Source organism: Rhinoraja longicauda, chromosome 10 (assembly GCF_053455715.1).
Source record: "Rhinoraja longicauda isolate Sanriku21f chromosome 10, sRhiLon1.1, whole genome shotgun sequence".
NCBI classification, from domain to species: domain Eukaryota; kingdom Metazoa; phylum Chordata; class Chondrichthyes; order Rajiformes; family Arhynchobatidae; genus Rhinoraja; species Rhinoraja longicauda.
In genome coordinates this window covers 12,577,497-12,589,556 of record NC_135962.1, presented here as the reverse complement: position 1 = coordinate 12,589,556, position 12,060 = coordinate 12,577,497, and positions in this window count along the sequence as shown.

The following is a 12,060-nucleotide window of genomic DNA, read 5'->3' as shown; positions in this document are numbered from 1 at the left end:
CTGAGTTACTCCAGCCTTTTGAGTCTAACTTCGGTTTAAAGCGGTATCTGCAGTTCCCTCCTTGCACATTGCATTTTGTTTTGTGTGTGCACGTACAGACGCACCATCATTTGCAGGCCAGATGCTTTCTCCCAGGATTTACCTGTTGCCTTGCCTGGGAGATCAATCTGCGACTGCCGTGGTGTCCAGGCCAGTCCTATTTTCAGCGCTTTCACAGTCTGTGCACCAGGATTTATATGAGATGTTTCGAGCTCCATGGCGAATGGCTAGCAGCTTTGGCCGGCCCATCTCTCACGAGCAAAATCGATACTCATCCAATTGCGACTGAGCTCTGCATTCATCAGACTGCACTGAGTATCATAATGCAAGTTTAAGACATCTATAACCATAATTTTTAAACTGCCCTCTGACTTTTACTGTAAGCTGATATCCATTCTACTTTACTCAGAGGCACTGAGACAGCCAGGGACATTCAGGGTAAAAGATTGTGGTTGCCAGCTACTTATTTTGTTGTAATTTCTCGTGAGTCAAAGGTAGAAGCAGTTTGATATTCAGCAAATGTCTATATATATAATTTTTCATCCCCATCAGTAAAGCAAGCTGGCATAAACCTAAAGCATTTCTCAGAGCTTCAGAGACCTGCAGTGGGATTGTTATGTCACTAAAAGGACTTTTATCTTTCCATGATATTTAAAAGCCCAACCCGTTGCGCAGGGAGTATGGTGTTAAATAATTTAATTTGTTTAGTGTAGTTTAGTTTAGAGAAACAGACCCTTCAGCCCTGCCGAGCTTGCGCCGACCAGCGATCCTCACAAATTAACACCATCCTACACGCACTAGGGACAAATTACAAATTTACCGAAGCCAATTAACCTACAAACCTGTGCGTCTTTGGAGTGTGGGAGGAAACCGTAGAAAACCCAAGCAGGTTATGGGGAGAACGTACAAACTCCGTACAGACAGCACCCGTAGTCAGGATCTGCAGTTCCTTGATCCTATTACCGACTGTACAGTTGTCTATCACTCCTACTCACCAAGACTAGGACACTACCTGCTGTCTTACAAAATTCTTAAGGGGTTGGACAGGCTAGATGCAGGAAGATTGTTCCCGATGTTGGGGAAGTCCAGAACAAGGGGTCACAGTTTAAGGATAAGGGGGAAGTCTTTTAGGACCGAGATGAGAACGTTTTTTTTCACACAGAGAGTGGTGAATCTGTGGAATTCTCTGCCACAGAAGGTAGTTGAGGCCAGTTCATTGGCTATATTTAAGAGGGAGTAAGATGTGGCCCTTGTGGCTAAAGGGATCAGGGGGTATGGAGAGAAGGCAGGTACGGGATACTGAGTTGGATGATCAGCCATTATCATATTGAATGGCGGTGCTGGCTCGAAGGGCCGAATGGCCTACTCCTGCACCTATTTTCTATGTTTCTATGTCTATGTTTCTATGTCTGATGAAGCCCCTCATGGAGGCACTCATATATCTGCTGCTGTTGCTTCTTCCAAGAGGACACTCTCCTCACCCATTGGTATCCAGCGAGAGAGGGGATTAACCACAGGGGACCCCTGCACAACCAGCTTGCTCTCCTGGTGGTCACCTTCATGGCTGAACCTTTGGTGTGCTCACCTCTCTGACGCTCCTGTCTAAAACACTTTCTGCCTCCCGCTTCCCCTCAGAGAGTCCAAGCAACCCAGAGGAGCTACAGTTAGACACACTTCCCGCAAGTGTAGTCGCCAAGGGAATATGACCTTCCCCTGAATCTCACACATTCCACGGGACGACCATTCAACCCCTCAAGTTACTTCTGGCGTTAAAAAAATGGAAACCCCTGTGATCACCGGGAGAACGTGCAAACTCCATAAAGGCAGCACGAGAGGTCAGGATAGAATCTGGATTTCAGGGGTTGTGAGACAGTACCTCTACTAACGGCTCCACAGCGCCAAGCCAATGGAATGCCGTTGGTTATTGTAGGAATTGTATTGCGATGTTGCAGGACACAGAACAATTCCCTCTTTTATGACAATAGTCAATAGACAATAGGTGTAGGAGTAGGCCATTCGGCCCTTCGAGCCAGCACCACCATTCAATGTGATCATGGCTGATCATTCTCAATCAGTACCCCGTTCCTGCCTTCTCCCCATACCCCCTGACTCCGCTATCCTTAAGAGCTCTATCCAGCTCTCTCTTGAATGCATTCAGAGAATTGGCCTCCACTGCCTTCTGAGGCAGAGAATTCCACAGATTCACAACTCTCTGACTGAAAATGTTTTTCCTCATCTCAGTTCTAAATGGCCTACTCCTTATTCTTAAACCATGGCCCCTTGTTCTGGACTCCCCCAACATTGGGAACATGTTTCCTGCCTCTAACGTGTCCAACCCCTTAATAATCTTATACGTTTCAATAAGACATTGCTGACCCTGGCACCAGGGAGGTAACTAAATATTCTACGGTCTGACCTGTGGCACAGAAACGCCTTTGCACAACATTGACTATGCAGAACAACACAAAGTGATGGCATAACTCAGCAGGTCAGGCAGTATCTGTGGAGAACATGGATAGGAGACCCTTCTTCAAAGAAAGATCTCAACCCAATGACTTAATGATAAGTGCTGGGCATGTATTTGATGTACGATAAAGGAATAGTCCAGTCTGGTATTCCATGGCCTGTGTGCATCTAAGTGTGTCAACCTATGTACTTGTTCAGTCACTGGAGAACGAACAATTCTCTTATCTTCCACTTGGTGTAACATCTCATCTTGTACAAAAGGACAGCACAGTGGTAGAGTTGTTGCCTTACAGCGCCAGAGACCCAGGCTCAACCCTGACTGCGGGTGCTGTCTGTACGGAGAATGTACGTTCTCCCTGTGACCGCCTGGGTTTTCTCCAGGTGCTTCGGTTTCCTCCCACATTCCAAAGACTTGCAGGTTTGTAGGTTAATTGGTTTCTGTAAATTGCCCCTAGCATGTAGTATGCAAAGGTGAGATAACATAGAACGAGTCTACAGGTGATCATTGGTCAACACGGACTTGGTGAGCCAAAGGGCCTGTTTCCATGCTATATCTCTGAACTACACTTTTTAAAAACTGAAGTAGTGAGTTAGACGAGGGTGACTCTGATGATACAGTTGACCACAGCTGAGCCTAGTGCTGCTAGTTCATAAGATCATAAGTGATAGGAGTAGGATTAGGCCATTCGGCCCATCGAGTCTACTCCGCCATTCAATAATAATAATAATAATAAACATTTATTTTTTATAGCGCTTTTCCAGATGCTCAAAGACGCTTTACAAAAACAGTCAAGACATAAAAGCAAACAGACAAACTATCCTGACGGAGAAGCGGCGAACAAATAGCGCCAGCGTCCTCTCACGTCAGGGTCTGGCAGGAGATAATAAAGAACACAAGACACACAATTACAATTTTTAACACAAACAGCCATCATGGTTGATCTCTCTCTCCCTATTAACCCCTTTCTCCTGCCTTCTCCCCATAACCCCTGACACCCGTACTAATCAAAGTACTCCTCTCCCTCCTCCTCCACAATCTGTCTGTAGAAGGATCTCGATCCCAAACGTCACCCATCCATGTTCTCCAGAGATGCTGCTTGACTCGCTGAGTTACCACAGCACTTTGCATCATTTTGTATGTTTAGCTGGTAACAATAATCCTGGACACATTAGCTAGCTTAGGAACTTAATACAGGTGTTGAGGAATATCTAGGCAGTGTTCCTGCTCACCATCTATTGACATCAAAGAGGTCATCAATGGGCTCAGTGTGCAGCTTGTGGAGCCACTGTCACACAGCACCAGAAACCCAGGTCTGATCCTGATCTTTAGTGTAGGAAGGAACTGCAGATGCTGGTTTACACCAAAACATAGAAACATAGGAAATAGGTGCAGGAGGAGGCCATTTGGCCCTTCGAGCCAGCACCGCCATTCATTATGATCATGGCTGATCATCCACAATCTGTAACCCATGCCTGCCTTCTCCCTATATCCCTTGATTCCGTGAGCCCCCAGAGCTCTATCTAATTCTCTTTTAAATTCATCCATTGAATTGGCTTCCACTGCCTTCTGTGGCAGAGAATTCCACAAATTCACAACTCTCTGGGTGAAAAAGTTTTTTCTCCTCTCAGTTTAAAATGGCCTCCCCTTTATTCTTAGACTGTGGCCGAAGATAGACACGGACAGGGCAGGAGCTGTTCGAAGGGACAGCCAGGTCCCTTTCTAAGCTAGCATCACTAGACTCAGTAGGTGCATCAATCAGCCCTGATCATGTTGAATGATGGGTAGGCTTGAGGGGCCAAGAGAAATACTCCTGCTCCGATTTTCTTGTGCTTTTTCTTTTTGCTTTTTCCTTTCCAACAGCCGTGCACTCAAAGTCTCCACTCAAAGGTGAAGCACTGGTTCACTTCCAACTGAATTAGTACTACATTCAGTACTAATCGTTGTGGCTTCGTCCGCACTGGAAAAAACAAATGCAGGTGTACTGGAAAGTGGGCACCCAATTTCCAGAACCCAATTTCCAGAACGCCTCCTTTCAGTCTGTGGCAATGGCCCTGAGTCCCCTAATGCTAGTCACTAGAGTTCTCCCTGCCATCCCCACTCTGACTCTGTCATTATGGGTTAAATGGCTTCTGTAAATTGTCCCTTGTTCATTGTTCCAATGAAGCCCAATCTTGCCCAGAGTAGGGGAATGGAGAACCAGAGGACATAGGTTTAAGGCGAAGGGGGAAAGATTTAATAGAAATCTGAGGGGTAGGTTTTTCACACAAAGAGTGGTAGGTGTATGGAACAAGCTGCCAGAGGAGGTAGTTGAGGCAGGTACTATCACAACGTTTAAGAAACATTTAGACAGGTACATGGATAGGACAGGTTTGGAAGGATATGGGCCAAATGCAGTCAGGTTGGGCTATTATAGATTGGGCATGTTGACCGGTGAAGGCAAGTTGGGCCGAAGGGTCTGTTTCCAGACTGTATCACTCTATGACTCTATGTGAGCCTTAAGGACATCACCACATCTTACAACACAAATAAATTAGAGAGGGAGATACAGAGATATGGAAGGGTAAGGTGTGAAAACGATGACTCGTTTGGTGAAATCTTTGATGTCTCGTTTTCACACCTTACCCTTCCATATCTCTGTGTCTTCCTCTCCCCTGACTCTCAGTCTGAAGAAGGGTCTCGACCTGAAACGTCACCCATTCCTTCTATCCAGGGATGCTGCCTGTCCCGCTGAGTTATTCCAGCATTTTGTGTCTATCTCTGGGTAAATCATCAAAGCTGGACTTGCCCAGCTTGTAACAGCTGCATCACAGCACCCTCAAGTGGTGGTCTGTGGATAGCATGAACCTCTGAGAACTTTGCTCCGCTCTTAAGATGGGGTCTGCAGACTTTGCCACGGACAGGGCAGGAGCTGTTCGAAGGGACAACCGGGTAGCTCCTTTGGGAGGGTGTTGAGTTCCTTCTGCTATTTATACTGGGCTTCTGTGTGGGGCCAACATGTGTGTTTGAGATTCTCAGCACCATCTTGAATGCTCATTCTCCATTTTGAGTGGTATATTGCTCTGATCAACCGCCACAAAACTCATCAAACTGGAATGGGAGGAACAGCCCGAGATGAATTATTAGCCAGGATACAAGAAAGGACACCCATTTTACATTGTCCGCACAGAGGAAAGACAGAGCATTTATTTAACAAAGGCTGGCTGCACTGACCGAGCCGCTGTGTTGCCTCCAGTTAAATTCTGTTCTTGACTCTTAAAGTTGGGCTTGAGCCCACATCATGTTTTTCCAGCTTGGGTGGAAATACCTACTGAAAGTACACAGGATGATGCAAATTGAGAACTAATTGGTGGAGTCCACCAATTGGCTTCAAAAACCCAATAGGAGGCAGATCGGAGCAAAAATAATCAAATAATGGCATAAATTTACAACATACAATACAGAACTTTATTGGAGAGCACACTTTAGTTGTGGAAACAAGGAACTGCAGATGCTGGTTTACAAAAAAAAGGACACGAAGAGCTGGAGTAACTCAGATGTCAGGCACCCTCCTTCAATCCCGGCGTGAAACATCACCTGTCCGTGTTCTCCAGAGATGCTGCCTGGCCTGCTGAGTTAGTTACTCCAGCACTTTGTACATTTTAATTGTGTCTTTGAGAAAAAGCTACTCGTACAAATCCCATTTCTCAGCTCTAATCTGTAGCCTGGTAGCTTTGGATACACCAAGCTATTAAACCTATCTCGGCCTCTCATAATTTTATACACCTTGATTACCATCTAACCTTAGCACTCGGCTTTGTTATTGCTCATCTTTCTTTCAATCCAAACCTGTCAAGTCCTCTGTGTATTTTTGTCTGCGTCTTATCCCTCCTTGATTCAGCCCCTCACGCCTGCTCTGTTTTTCATTGTGATGATGGTTGCTCGTTTGTCTGAACACCATTTTACTCCTCTATCTTTGTTCTTGTAGTCAACGGTCAAAGAACAATGTTTAATTTGCTGCTTTGATTACCTTAAACATCTGTTCTGTTACTCCCAGCGATCCTAAAGGCTCCCCTCATTGATCCTTCTGCTCCTACGGACCCTTCAGTTTATTGTGCTTTCATTTGTTTTCCCACCAAAAATACATAAACACGTTAAAACAACAGTACAGGCCCTTCAGCCCACATCTGTGCTAATCATGATGCCCATTTAAACTGCACGTCTATATCCCTCCAATATCTCCTGTTCGTGTGACTGTCTAAGGGTCTCTTACATGTTGTTATCAGACCTGCTTCCACCAGCTCCCCAAACAGCCCGTATCCAGCTCTGTTCTTAAAAATAAATTGAATTGTAAATCTTCTATCAATCTTTCCCCTCTCAACCTAAGCTTCTGACCTCTGAAATTTGACTTTTCACCCTGGAGAAAAGACTCTGACTTATCAGTCCACATTGCTCCAGCGAAAACAATTCAAACTTGTCCATCCATTCCTTTATAGCTAATACTTTCTAATCCAGGCAGTATCTCTCCCATACCCTCTCCAAATTCCCCACGTCCTTCCTATAAAATGGCAACCAGAATGGCACACAATATTCCACAACAGGCAGAACAAAGATTTATACATCTGCAACATGATTTCCTGAATTTTATACTCAACATCCTGAACTTTGAAAGGAAGAATTCCTTATGCCTTCTATACTACCCTGACCAATTGCGCTCCTACGTTTAGGAAGCTATGGACTTGCATCCAAAGAAGGGTCTCGACCCAAAATGTTAACTATTCCTTTTCTCCACAGATGCTGTCTGACCCGCTGAGTTACTCCAGCTTTTTGTATCTCTCTTCGTGTCTGAAGAAGAGTCTCAACCCGAAACATTACCTATTCCTTTTCTCCACAGATGCTGCCTGACCCGCTGAGTTACTGCAGCTTTTTGTGTCCATCTTCGGTTTAAACCTGCATCTGCAGTTCCTTCCTACACATTTTGACTTGCATCTGAAGATCCCTTTGTTGTTCAAAGCTCTTAATGGTCCTGCCATTTCTTGTATACTTTCCCCTTACATTTGACCTCCTAAAGTGCAACGCCTCATATTTGTCTAGATACTCATGAAGTGCAATGCTTCATGTTGCTTAGTCCATCACGGGTACTGACCTCCCCACCAACAAAGGCATCTGCAGGAGTCGCTGCCCCAAAAAGACAGCCAGCCTCATCAGAGACCCACACCACCCTGATTTCACCCCTGCCATTGGGAAGAAGGTTTAGGAGCCTGAAAACTGTAACGTCCATGTTCAGGAGCAACTACTTCCCGGCTAACATCAGGCTATATATACTGAACTTCTTGTTGTCTGTTATGGTGTTTACAGAGCACTATGTTTACATATCTACTTGTGCTGCAGCAAGTAAGAACTTCATTGTTCTGTTTTGGGACATATATGACAATAAAACACTCTTGACTCTTGGATTAAACTCCAGCTAAACTCCAGCAGTGCTGAGCTACTATCTACCTCACTGGTGACTATCCTTGATCGGACTTTGTTGGCTTTACCTTGCACTAAACGTTATTCCCTTATCAAGTATCTATACACTGTAAATGGCTCGCTTGTAATCATGTATTGTCTTTCTGTTGACTGGATAGCACGCGACAAAAACCTTTCACTGTACCTTGGTACATGTGACAACAAACTAAACTAAACTAAACTAAAGCTAGCGCTTTCTCTGTCCATATTTCAAACTGGTCTATATTTTACTTGCCTGGACTCTAATCCATTTGACATTTGTCTGCTTGTGGATTGGCACCATCCTGCAACTTGTGGCAAAAGAATGGTAACGTTTACGCATTTCTGAAATAACGGCTGGGAATTTACTGTGAAAAGCATTGTTTAATGCACCTTCCAAGAAGGTGTGAAAATCCAGCAAATGGAGGTGAAGAACAGGTTGCCATGTAGTTCAGTTGTATTCCCCAAGAACACAGTGGTGTTTCACAGTGCCCGAGATCAGAGTTCGATGCTGACTTTGGGTGCTGTCTGTGTAGAGTTTTACATGTTCTCCCTGTTCATCCTCTGGATGCTCCGGTTCCCTCCCATGTTCCATGGATGTGTGCGGGTTTGTAGGTTAGCTGGCCTCCGTAAATTGTAGGGAACGGAAGCGAAAGTGGGACAACATGCAACTAATATGAACAGGGTGATCAAAGGTTGGCACCGACTCGGTGGTGCGATGGGCATGTTTAAAATGCTGCGTCTTAAAATCAATACAATCGGCACTAAGTGGCTGTCGTATTTGCTCTGTAAATAAAAGCGAAACCTGAGAGAGTTAGGGGTTCTGGTTCATGCTCTAAGTACCCTATTAATGGTGTGATTGTACTGATATTGAATTTGGTCGCGAGCTAGATAATTATGGATTCCTACCTACAGTAAGTAAGTTGCCCTTTAATAGAATATTTCCTCTTGCCTTTCCTTCTTATTTCACATGGAGAGAAAGAAAGATTTAGCTACTTCTCTCAGCATCTAATTTACACTATTCACTTTTGCTGAAGAAAACTGAATTACAGGGAGATGGTGCTTGTCAGTGTTGAGGATCGAGAGGGAACGCAGAGCATGCTGCAAATACTGTTTTCAGACTGCAAACTGAACAACATAATCAATAGTTAACGAGATTGGATGTTGCTGCATTTTAACTGTGCATATTTAGGAGTCTCTCCCACAAGCTCAGTGTTTCGGCTGCCTTAAGCTGATTAGATGCAGGAACGATGATGAAATGTTGCTTCTTGCTGCTTTTTCCAAATATATTTATAATTTCCAGTGGGCTTTTCTGACTCTGCCTCAGAGGGTGGAGTCTGCCTCACACAGACCAGACTTCTCACTATTGACTCCATCCACTTGACGCTGCCTTGGAAAAGCAGCCAACATAATCAAAGACATGTCCCACTGCAGTTATTCCCTCTCTTCTCATTGCTCCCGTCTGGTAGAAGACACAGAAGCTTGAAAGCCCAGACTCAAGAACAGCCTCTTCCCCTCTGTTTATCAGGCTTCTGAATGATCTTTCCATAAGCTAAGGTACTGTTCGATTCCCTTCCACCCCAATGAGGAAATGATGTGCTACAATGCTGACAACTATATTCTGCACTGTATCTTCCCCTTTGCTCTATCTGTTGTACTTGAGTTTGAACAGGTTGTATCTATGCATGGTATATCTGATCCATTTGAATAGCAAGCAAAACAAAGCTTTTCACTGTACCTCAGGACATATGACAATAATAAACCTAAATAACTGTTACGTTGTAACGCTGTGACATTTCTTTCTGCACTCTGGGATTTTTCTTTACACACTACCTGTTGTACATGTGTGTCTCGGTACATCCGAGATAAATCCAGTCCAGTCCAAACTACCCATCTCCCACTCATCACAACCTTGCCCAGCCCATCAACACCATCCCGTATTGACCAGCAATGTCACCCACAGATTTCTAGTTGAGAGGTGGGATAACAAGTGGACAAGTGAGATCACAATCTGATCACTAATTGAAGGGTGCAATCGCCAACATGGGTTGTGAATGTTAGATTAGGGGAACATTACATTTTCTTCTTTTACATTTGGAGATATAGCAAGAAAACAGGCCCAGCAGCCCACACCAACCATTGATCACTTGTTCACACTACTTCCACGTTATCCCCCTTTCTCATCCACTTCCTAAACAATCGGGCAATTTACAGAGACAAATTAACCTAAAACCCTGCATGCCTTTGGGATGTGGGAGGAAACCCACGCGGTCACGGGGTGAACATGCAAACTCCACGCTGACAGCACCCGAGGTCAGGATCGACCCGGGTCCCCAGTGTTGTGAGGCAGCAGTTCTACCGGCTGTGCCACTGTGCAGCCCCAGTAATGATGAATATCAAACACCAATTGAATGATGTAATCATTAGTGGATCCCTAATTGACGGGGGAGATCATTATGGAATTACTAGTTGAGTGGTGTGAACACTATCAGATCCCTCATTGAGGGGAGCAATTCCCTACTGAATTACTACTGAGGGGTGTGCTCACAATCGGATTGCTAGTCGATGAGTGATCACCAATGGCGATCAGGGTGGTACGGTGGCACAGCAGTAGCATTGCTGCCTTACAGTGCTAGAGACCAGGATTCAATCCTGACTACAAGTGCTGTCTGTACAGAGTTTGTACGTTCTCCCTGTGCTGCATTGATCTTCTGCGTTGTTCTGGTTTCCTCCCACATCCCAAAGACATGCAGGTTTGTAGGTTAATTGGCCTCTGTAAATTGTCCCTAGTGTATAAGATAGAACTTGTGTAAGGGATGATCGATGGTTGGCGTGGACTCGGTGGGCCGAAGTGCCTGTTTCCACGCTGTATCGCTAAACTAAAACCAACATATTGCTCGTTGAGGGTTCTGATCGTTATCAGATCACCAGTCAAGGAGTGCAATCACCATTAGATTGTGCGTTGAAGGTTGTGATCTGAGTGGCAAAGTTAGTTGATGGGTTTCACTCACTATTGCGGTTGCTCTCAGACCAGTCAAGGATGCAGCAGACGGCTGCACTAACACCCTTGATGGCATTCTTTGCATGGAAACATCCTGCTCTGAGGCACAGACCAGCCCCCTCTACAGCAGCACAATGCTTGACAAATACCTCCTCCATCCAGAATGGAGCGCGACACTTCTCGGGGTGACACGGTGGTGCAGCGGTAGAGTTGCTGCCTTACAGCGCCAGAGACCCGAGTTCGATCCCGACTATGGGAGCTGTCTGTACGGAGTTTGTACATTCTCCCCGTGACGTGAGTAGGGTTTCTCCGAGATGTTTGGTTTCCTCCCTCCAAAGACGTACAGGTTAGTAGGTTAATTGGCCTGGTATAAATGTAAAATTGTCCCTAGTATGTGCAGAGAGTAGTGTTGATGTGCGATGATCGCTGGTCGGTGCGGGCTCAGTGGGCCAAAGGGCCTGTTTCCACGCTGTATCTCTAAACTAAACTAAAATCTCCCTTGAGAATGGACTAGATTCATATGATGAATAGCTAATACAGTGGAAGGAGCCAATCTTCCCAATTCCCACTGAACATGATTTATCAATTCTATAAACATGTTTCATAATCCTTCCACAATGGACAATCTTCTAAAACTAATCTTCAGTCAGCAAACTACACAAAGTCATTTGATGCATTACACGACAAGAAGTGCCAAAATCCATCAAATCTTATTTGCTTAATATGCCCCATAGATTTAAACATTTGGGCATCACAGCTTTATTCAAAACAGCCCTAGTAAATAATTAAGCTTTATATCCGTCAAAGGACTCCAGCCTGACTGGATACAATCTAGGCTCACACCCCCAGTGTGGAGAACTGTACTAACAGGATTGCTGACTTTCAGATAACACTGCAAGGTAGATGGTTTGCTCCTGCCTCTCCCTCCTGCCTGCTCCTCATGTTATTTCTGGGGTTGCATTGAAGCTTTGCATCGTGCCCAAGATCTCACTACTGCTCCAGTCCCTCGTGATCGAGAACGACTTGTCCCCGCTCCAGTTCGGTTGGCTCGGAGGTGACTGACGATGCCAATTTGTAAACCACTGGC